Source organism: Camellia sinensis, chromosome 12 (assembly GCF_055761805.1).
Source record: "Camellia sinensis isolate YWXY chromosome 12, ASM5576180v1, whole genome shotgun sequence".
Lineage (NCBI taxonomy): Eukaryota > Viridiplantae > Streptophyta > Magnoliopsida > Ericales > Theaceae > Camellia > Camellia sinensis.
Window position 1 is genome coordinate 105,207,726 of NC_138972.1, and position 9,156 is coordinate 105,216,881.

Consider the following 9,156-nt stretch of genomic DNA (forward strand, 5'->3'; position numbering starts at 1 on the left):
TATGCTAGCTTAAAACTGTTGCATTATTATGCTTGGTTACAGCTTTCTTTGCATGATCATAAGCTATGTTCGGCTTTGTGCATTGTCTTGCATTTTGCCCCTGCCTTCGGGCACATATCTTGTTTGTCTTGCATGTTTGTCTAAGTCTTCGGCCTTGTCAAAAATGGGTCGTCTCTGGGATTTGACATTCACTCTCGTCATTGTTATGACTTTCGAGTTCTGTCAAAGAGGGGCAACTGTAGACACCCCATTTTTGACCGTCCTCAAGACTTGGACGTCACTGCTTGAACACCCGATGATCATCCTTGTTTGTGTTCATCTTGAGTTCCTGGAGGTCTCGATACACGCCTTGCCTCAGGATCTCTCGACTCGACTGTTTTGTGTTTGGTTTTGCACCAAACACTTGTGTTTTGCCTTGGAGGGGCAGGGAATGGCTTGTGAGCAATCCCCACACATCACCGGCCATGGCTTGAGGTCACCGGCCGTGTTTTGTTTCCACCGGCCAAATACTTGGCCGGCCGGCACTATAGATGGCCGGCCGACTATCTTCTTTTGGTTAATTTCACTTTTGACCGGCCGACTACTGTGCATCTGCTTTTGCAGATATTTTCATGCAGCTGGCATGCACTTGGCTCCCCTCCATACACGTGTATGGAGGGATTTCCCTCTTAGCTAGCTTGTCTTGTAAGCTTACAAGATTGAAGCTCTATAAGAGGAGGCCTCCTCTCCCTCTTTTAGGGGTTAGACAACTTAGGCAACATTTTCAGAGGATTTTGAGTTTTAGGGTTAGGGTTCATACGTCCTCCATCTCTATATCTCTCTCTCTCTTTGTTTTGTGAGTGTTTTTGTCTTAGTTTTGCACAAAAACACCCACCATCACACCTTTTCTTGGAGCTGAGGCCCTTGAGGGTTGTTTTTGGAGTTGTGGAGCTGGTTTGAGCTTGAAGAACCAGCTGGTTCACCATTGGTGAAGAGGGTCTACAAGGGTAAGAAACTTGTCCCTTTATTCCCCATTTTTGCATTGCATTTTTGTCTACCTTGCATCTGTTTTTGAGCTTTGTGTATAACATATAAAAATTCTGATTTTTAGTGCTCTAAATAGTTGGTTAAGGTTGCTTTAAGTTTTGGGGAGGTTTGACCCCTCTCAAGCCTTGAAAGGCTCCATTTTGTGCCATTTTGGTTGAGCTCCGGGACCATTGTGTTTGGGCCTCCTCACCACTGAAATCTTGAGAGATTTCAGTGATGAGGATGGTGCCTTGAGGTCCTAAGAAGAAGAGGGCCACCCCTTCTCCTTGTTGTCCTTGAAAAGGGCCATTTTTGCCTCTTTAGTGAGCATCATGTTTAAATTCATGTTGGCCATGCCTTGACTGATATTTATGCTTATTAGGTCATGATATAGCTCTGTTTTTAGTTGGTTTTGGTACACCATGCTTGCTTAGCATACATGCCTTGTAATGCCATGATTTGCCTCAATACATGCATAGCATTTAGACTACCATGCTCATGTGTTTTGGCTAAGCTTTGTGAAGCTTACATGCATATTTTGATGTGCTAAGGGACTGTTTTAGGTCATTTGAGTCATTCATGTCTTGCTTTGTATAGCTACCATGCAATCCATCTTGAATGCCTTAAGCTTTGGCCTCTCTAGCATGCCATCCTTGCTTTGTTTCAGTGGTTTGGAATCACTTGGTATGTTATTTCAGACCTCATGATGTGCTTATATGCTTGCATTTTTCATCCCTTTCATGCTTTGAAGAGTTGATGGCTTATGCTCCATGTTCAGGCCCTTGTTGATGCATATTTGTGTGTGTGTCTTCATGCCTTTGTTGCATCATTTTGGCCACTGTTTTAGGCTTGTTTGAGGGCTGCCTAAATTAGTTTAAGTCCACCCCTTTGTATGTTGTTGCATGCTCACCTTGTGTGTTGTTGCATACTAGTGTTTTGTTGCATTATTGAATGAAGCCACATGCTTGCTTGCATGCTTGAACATCCATATTGTGTCTTGCATACTTGTAGGTTGCATTGCTTCATGCCTTACATGCTTCTTTACTTAGGTCGTGTGCCTAACCTACATTACACATTGCATTGCCATATTGCATACTAGCCTCCATACCTAGGACGCATTGCATTGGCATGCATGCTTCACCTCTTGAGTTGAGCATGATAGAGGTTGAGCCCCCTTTGCTTGATTATGTGCATTGCATTCCATATTAAAATGCATACTTGGTTCCTTGGGCTATCATGCATGGAAATATGCAATTGGTGAGCCGAGAATCGAGAATCATATCCTTTTGAGCCATGAATATGATAAGGGGTGTGATTGGTGCATACATTGCTTGAAATGCATTGCCATGCTATGTTTTGCCCTCTGCTGCTGTCAGCTGCAGGTTTCAGCAGGAAGAATTGGCCAGCCGGCAGTGTTGGGTGCCGACCGGCAAAACATGTTTGGCCGAAAGCATAAGATTTGGCCGATAATCCCATTCCCATGGCCGGTGGCATTTTGTTCCGGCCGGTGACATTCCACAACGCTCAAGGAGCAGTTCTGGGGACTTTCAGAATTTTTAGAGGGGCAAGGCAGTGTAAACAGAGGCAACTTGTGCATGGCAGTGACTTCCGAGTGGAATCGAGCACGCATCGCATTTGACCCTCTTCCCGAGGCTGTTTATTGCTTAAATTAGATTAATTAATTTGCTTAATTAATTAGGTGGTCTGTAATATTTAATTATCTTGTTAGTTAGTTAAATTGTATTATTCTTTCGGTCCCTCCAAGCGAGGGTAAATTTGTAATAAGTGTGGGTGCGTGTGTGCATGTCTTCCAACCCCCACTTCTTTCTCCCTTTTACTTACCTGCTTTTGATGGTTAGTACTAGGGCATATTTAATTTAGCATCCTTATGCTATGCATGCGTGCATCATTCATCAGTATTGCATGTACCAGGCTCGGCGCATCATACTAACTGCATAGTATTTCAAATCAAACTTGAATACATGTTATCTGTCGTATCTCACATGCCATCCATAGATTAGCCGAGCCTATTCTAGTGACATTTTGTATGCGATGCATTAGCCACCTTAACATGAATTAGGATCATGCATATGATTACTAACTAGTTCACTATTTTGGCACGAAGTACGATGTAAGTATTTATGCTTTAGCATCCCGCATGAGTGTGAACGTTAACATGATAGCATGATTACCATGAGGCTAGATGCTTATTTGATGAACTGCTTGAATGCCTGTGGGTGAAGGTTGGATTGTTTGAGTTGGGATAACTCGTTGAAATCCGTATTTTAGCCTACTTGTGAGTAGCAAATTCCACAGCGTTTTCCAAACAAACGGATATGCAATGTTTTGTTCCAAATTAGGCGATTTGGTCTATACTTGTTTGCTGTGCGCATAACATAGTAATTCTAGGCTAATAACCGGAATAAGAACACATAACGTTTTCAAAAACAGATATCACGGTTAGTAGAGGCCGATCTTCGGATCGGGTGAGAGGGGGTGCTCATAGCTGACCTTCCCCAATCGTACCCAAGTTCCCGAGCCGAGGCAACTTTGGTGATGACGGACACGTGGCCTTTGGCACCGAGTCAGGGTTTCCTAAATTTCCCAAAATAAAATATTTAGGTGGCGACTTTGTATCTGGCAAAGCAGTCCATGTTTGGCACTTCTTTTCTAAAAATCTGTTTTCTCAAAACGATTTGCCGGATTTGGACTCTTTGGTTCAGATTAAGAACCGTGACACAAATTGAGTGTAATACCCATGTTCCGTAGTATGCCAATTGGTCCTTAAATTGAGTATGATTACGTGTTTACTATGATTTTATGTGTCATTATGTGAATATATGTGATTTTGAAATTTTATCTATTCACCGTAGGAATATCTGTTTGAATAATCAGCTTTGGAAATATAATTGAGGGCCTTATCGGCCACAGAACCCGAAATTGATTACGCCATTGTGATTGGCATAATTTTTAGAGCCTACGGTGAAATTTAATCGAAAAATTGATTCGGGCCAGATTAAATTGAATTATTTAATGGCATTGTGCTCAAATTGTTTAATATCTTAAATGTGGCTAGTGGGGCTTCTTGTATTTGAGCACTACACTCCTCATTCTCTCATATACCTTCATTTTTGGCTGATCAAACTCTAAGAAAGGGAGGAGGTCGGCTGTTAGAGAGAGAGAGAGGGAGAAAGTTGTGTAATTTTGGCCCAAGGTTATGAATTTGAAGTCCAACTCAAGAACTGACCATAGATTGAGCTTCTAGGTAAGTGATTGTTTATGAATTCATGAGTTTGAACTTGTGATTTTGTGAATTAAAGGTTAATTGGTGATCAAGAACAAGAGTTGTACTCTACTTGATGAATTTGAAGTTAAAATGCACATGCATGTATAGGATCACCATGTTTTTGCATAATCAAGCATGTATTGGGATGAATATGGAAATATGAGTGTTAAATCCTACATGCAAGCATGTTTTGTTGTGTTCCATGAGAATGAACACCATTTGCATTGATGGAGTTAAGAATTGACATGCATGCACAAATTGAGAAGATATAAGCATGAATTTGTTATGTTAATGATTGAGTTTGACACATTTTGGGACATGCATGTAGATAAATTATGAAATTGAGCTTCAATATGTTGTAATCCTATGTTTGTACCATGATAGTATATAATTTTGTGAAGTTTGGACCGATATCATGCATTTAGAGCCTTTGAATGTCAAGATGAAGCTCAAGAACTCAATCTGGAAAACCCAGATTTTCGATGTCCGCTCGAGCGGGTGAAGTTACGCTCGAGCGGAGAAATCGAGCTCCCAGCATTTCCTGCAGACATGGTTTCCGCTCGAGCGGAAAAGTTGACGCTCGAGCGTGGGAGCTATTTTGGACGGGCCTTCCGCTCGAGCGACCTATTTAACGCTCGAGCGTAATTTTCAGGCAACCAGTACTTTTGCAGGCCTATAGTGTCCGCTCGAGCGGGGAAGTCTACGCTCGAGCGGGGACCTTGTTTTCTGAAATTTTGTTCATGCGTTCTGTGTTTCGTTTTCCATTCTCTTTCACTTATAAGCACTCTTAGGCATATGTTAAGCATTGTAAATGAGTTGATGAGATAAGAATAAAGCCTAAAGAGGAATATGTGAATTAAGGAACGGATTGAACTGTTAATGACCCTTTTGTGTTCATGAAACGTGTAGGGTCAAGCTCCAGGGCAAATCAACAAGCCGATCACTGTGAGTAATATCAACATTCGAAAGCTTGTCAATGTCTAATTGTTTATTCCCTTATAAACCTGAGTTGTTAATTGGGATTGTGGCTAAAAGCCGTTTGATATGAATGAATAGGCTAAAAGCTGTTTTGATGTAAATGAATGGACCAAGGGTCGTTTTGATAAGAATGAATGGACCAAAGGTCGTTTTGATAAGAATGAATGGACCAAAGGTCGTTTTGATAAGAATGAATGGACCAAAGGTCGTTTTGATAAGAATGAATGGACCAAAGGTCGTTTTGATATAAATGAATGGACCAAAGGTCGTTTTAACATGAATGAGTGGGCCGAAGGCCGTTTTGACATGAAAGAGTGGGCCAAAGGCCGTTTTGACATGAATGAATGGGCCGAAGGCCGTTTCGATATAAGTGAATGGGCCGAAGGCCGTTTTGCCATGAATGGAAACCCGAATGGGCCAAAGGCCAGAATGTTTAGAGTTACTTGATTTGCATTTCGTATAGTCATATATCTTTGTTAAATAGAAGTATAAATTGGGCCCAAGGCCGTTTGGAGCATGTTGTTCTACAAATTGTTATGTAACTGTCATGTTTGATATTATTCACTGGGCTATCGCTCACACTCATTCATGTGTTTGTAGGTGAGCCAAGGGAAGTCCAAACCCAGCCCCAGTGAAGTCTGCTAGGAAAATTCGAGTTTTGAGGAAGTCAGCCTTGTGTCTCACTCTCGAGACCTACCTTGCCTTTTTGCTACGTACTTATGTTTTGTCTTGTTGGCAAGGGCCTTGTGTATATCTGTAAATAGTCTGTTATAGGATGGCTCGTTTTAAATGATCCTGTCTGTAATGAATTTTATGAAACTGTACCTTTGATGTGGGTTATTAACGTATCTGAATATGGTTTGTTTGATGTGCATATAAGCACGGCTCTATGGACAAAGTTTTTAATTATTGCTTCCGTTTGGCCCCTTTACTCTGACAAGTCATCATGTTTTGTTTTGAGGCCGTAGGTGATCGCAGGATTACTGGCCGGTTATGTCCTTAACCCATAGGGGCGGGTTCGGGTCATGACATTGAGTCCGAACTGTAGTGAGGCCCAAGGGCGCATCTACAGGTGGCTATTGTGTTTGAAAATTCATCTATACATCCTCCGCCAGAGGTAACTACGCCTGTACTAGAAATTGTTCATGGCGAAGAGGATGTATTTCTTTCAGGGTTCACTCTAGCTGAGGCCCGAGCAGTGCAAACCATCTTGGCAGCTGATGAGGGCTTATATGTTAGTGCCCAATCAATCAATTTCATGAACAAGCTCCAACATATGCCAGGAATGGGGTTGGGGAGAAGTGGCCGGAAGGGCATCACAGCACTGGCCGATGTGCCACATAACCTGCATGCCTTTGGTCTTGGCTATACGCCCACCAAAGGGGATTGGGTTAGGAAAGGGAAAGAGATGGCAGGTAGAGCCAAAGCTAAGCAGAACGGAAAGCACTATGAACTTGTGCACAGACCAATCCGAGGAACCCTAAATGGTCATTTTGTTCGGGAGGGAGAAGACTTCCCATTTTGTGGTTGCCTCGAACTCTGGTTCAATTCAGAGAAGCAGCATGTTCCTGGTTTTGAAATCTTCTTTGACTTGTAGCTGCAAGATAATGATACAGAGGAAAGGGCTGAGCCAATTACTGTTGAAGTTGAACGTAGCACAAAAAGTGATTCCGACAGCAACGAACTTGAAGTAGGGGCAGCATTGGCATGTCTTCTTTTAGGTCCTCCGATTAACTTAGAGAGCTTGGGGGATAACCTAACCATTTCCATGATCGGGGCCAACCGGGTGTGAACCCTTCTAGTAGCATTTGGGATGCATCTGACGCACCATCCCTCGTTTGTTAGTTGGAGGAGGGTTACCTGTCTAGTAGTTCTGAGTTAGGAAGTGAGCCAAATCTGATTCCACAAAGTCTGTGGAGTCGGAATCAGATTCCGGTGCTTCTGAGTCTCAGTCTGGTATTCTTGGGGGTGATAATACGGATGCCAAGGTCTTGTCTAGGTCGTCTTTTTCTTTTTATTTTGAGTCGATTGTAACTAAAGAACTGGATGAGCTAGACTTGATGAATGAGAATGCCACTGCAGATTGTGAGTATTTCTCTGTGCCGCTTATTTATTGCATTGATCATGATTTTTAAAATTTTGATGAAAACGAAAGGAAGGAATTCCTTTGGTTTTGAAAATTTTGATTAATCAAGAGGAAGAGAAGTTTGCAAAACCCTACGCTGATGAAATCATTGCTATTAATGTAGGTACTGAGAAGGATCCGCGTCTGGTCCAGATCAGGTCCACGTTGTCTTCAGAGGAGCATGAGCGCTTAGTCGCTTTATTAAAAGATTTCAAAGATGTTTTCGCATGGTTCTACGAAGACATGCCTGGAATCGATCCTGAGATTGTACAGTATCAGATCTCTCTCGACCCCGAGGCCCAACTCGTCAAATAGAAATTGCGGAGAATACACCCAGATTAGGCTTTGAAGATTAAGGAGGAAGTTACCAAGAAGAGGCAAGGTTCTTGCTTGTATCTGAGTATCCAACATGGTTGGCCAACATTATTCCAGTCTCGAAGAAGAATGGCAGAATCAGAGTCTGTGTTGACTTTAGGGATCTGAATAAGGCCAATCCGAAGGATGATTTCCCCTGCCACATATCGATGAGTTGGTAGACTTTACCGCAGGTCATGCGTTGCTCTCTTTCATGGATTGATTTTCCACGTATAACCTGATTTTGATGGCGCCCGACGATAAGAGAGAAAACCGCCTTCACTACGTCATGGGGAACCTACTGCTACAGGGTGAAGCTGTTTGGGCTGAAGAATGCTGGGGCTACCTATCAAAGGGCTGCAACCACAATTCTGCATGATATGATCCATAAAGAGGTCGAGGTGTTTGTGGACACCATGATTGTCAAGTCCAAAGAAAGAGAGGGCCACTACACCGCCTTGAAAAAATTCTTTCAACGAATCAAAGAATACAGACTGAGGTTGAATTCGCAGAAGTGTACTTTCGGTGTAACAGTAGGGAAAATGCTAGGTTTCTTGATCACATAGAGGGGCATCGAGGTAGATCCTTCCAAAATCAAGGCCATCCTAGAAATGCCACCACCGAGGACTGAAAAGGAGGTGTGAGGCTTTCTAGGCAAAGTGCAATTCATAAGACGATTTATTTCAAAATTAACCTTGGCTTGTGAACCACTATTTGGTCTCCTGAAGAAAAGAAAGAAGTTCCGATGTGATGATCGTTGTCAATTCGCTTTTGAGCAGATCAAGCTGTACCTTCATAATCCACCTGTGTTGTCGCTGTCAGGGCTAGGAAAGCCCTTGATTTTGTATCTGTCAGTAACAGACACCACAATGGGATACATGCTTGCTCAGGAATCTAAGGATAGGGTGGAGAAAGCCATCTACTACTTGAGCAAGAAAATGCTAGATTATGAGACCCGTTACACCCCGTTGGAGAAAGCTTGCTTAGCCTTAGTATGGCCTACCAATAAGTTAAGGCACTACTTGTTAGCTCACTCCGTAATTCTGGTTTCAAGATTAGATCCCATCAAATATCTCTTTGAGAAACCAGCGCTTATGGGTAGGCTAGCTCATTGGTTGCTTCTTCTCTCCGAATTTGATTTGAAGTATGTCACTCGCAAGTCGGTCAAGGGGACAGCGGTAGCAGAGTTCCTAGCAGATCACCTATTGGAATGGGATGACGTGGTAGAATACCTGTTCCCAGATAAAGCTATTTTGTAAGTTGAGGAAGAGATTTGGACAATGTACTTTGACAGAGCGTCTAGTCAATATGGTTATGGGATAGGTGTGTTGTTGATAGCACCCGACAATTCCCATATACCCTTAGCATTCAAACTCCAGTTCAAGGTATCCAATAACAAAGCAGAATA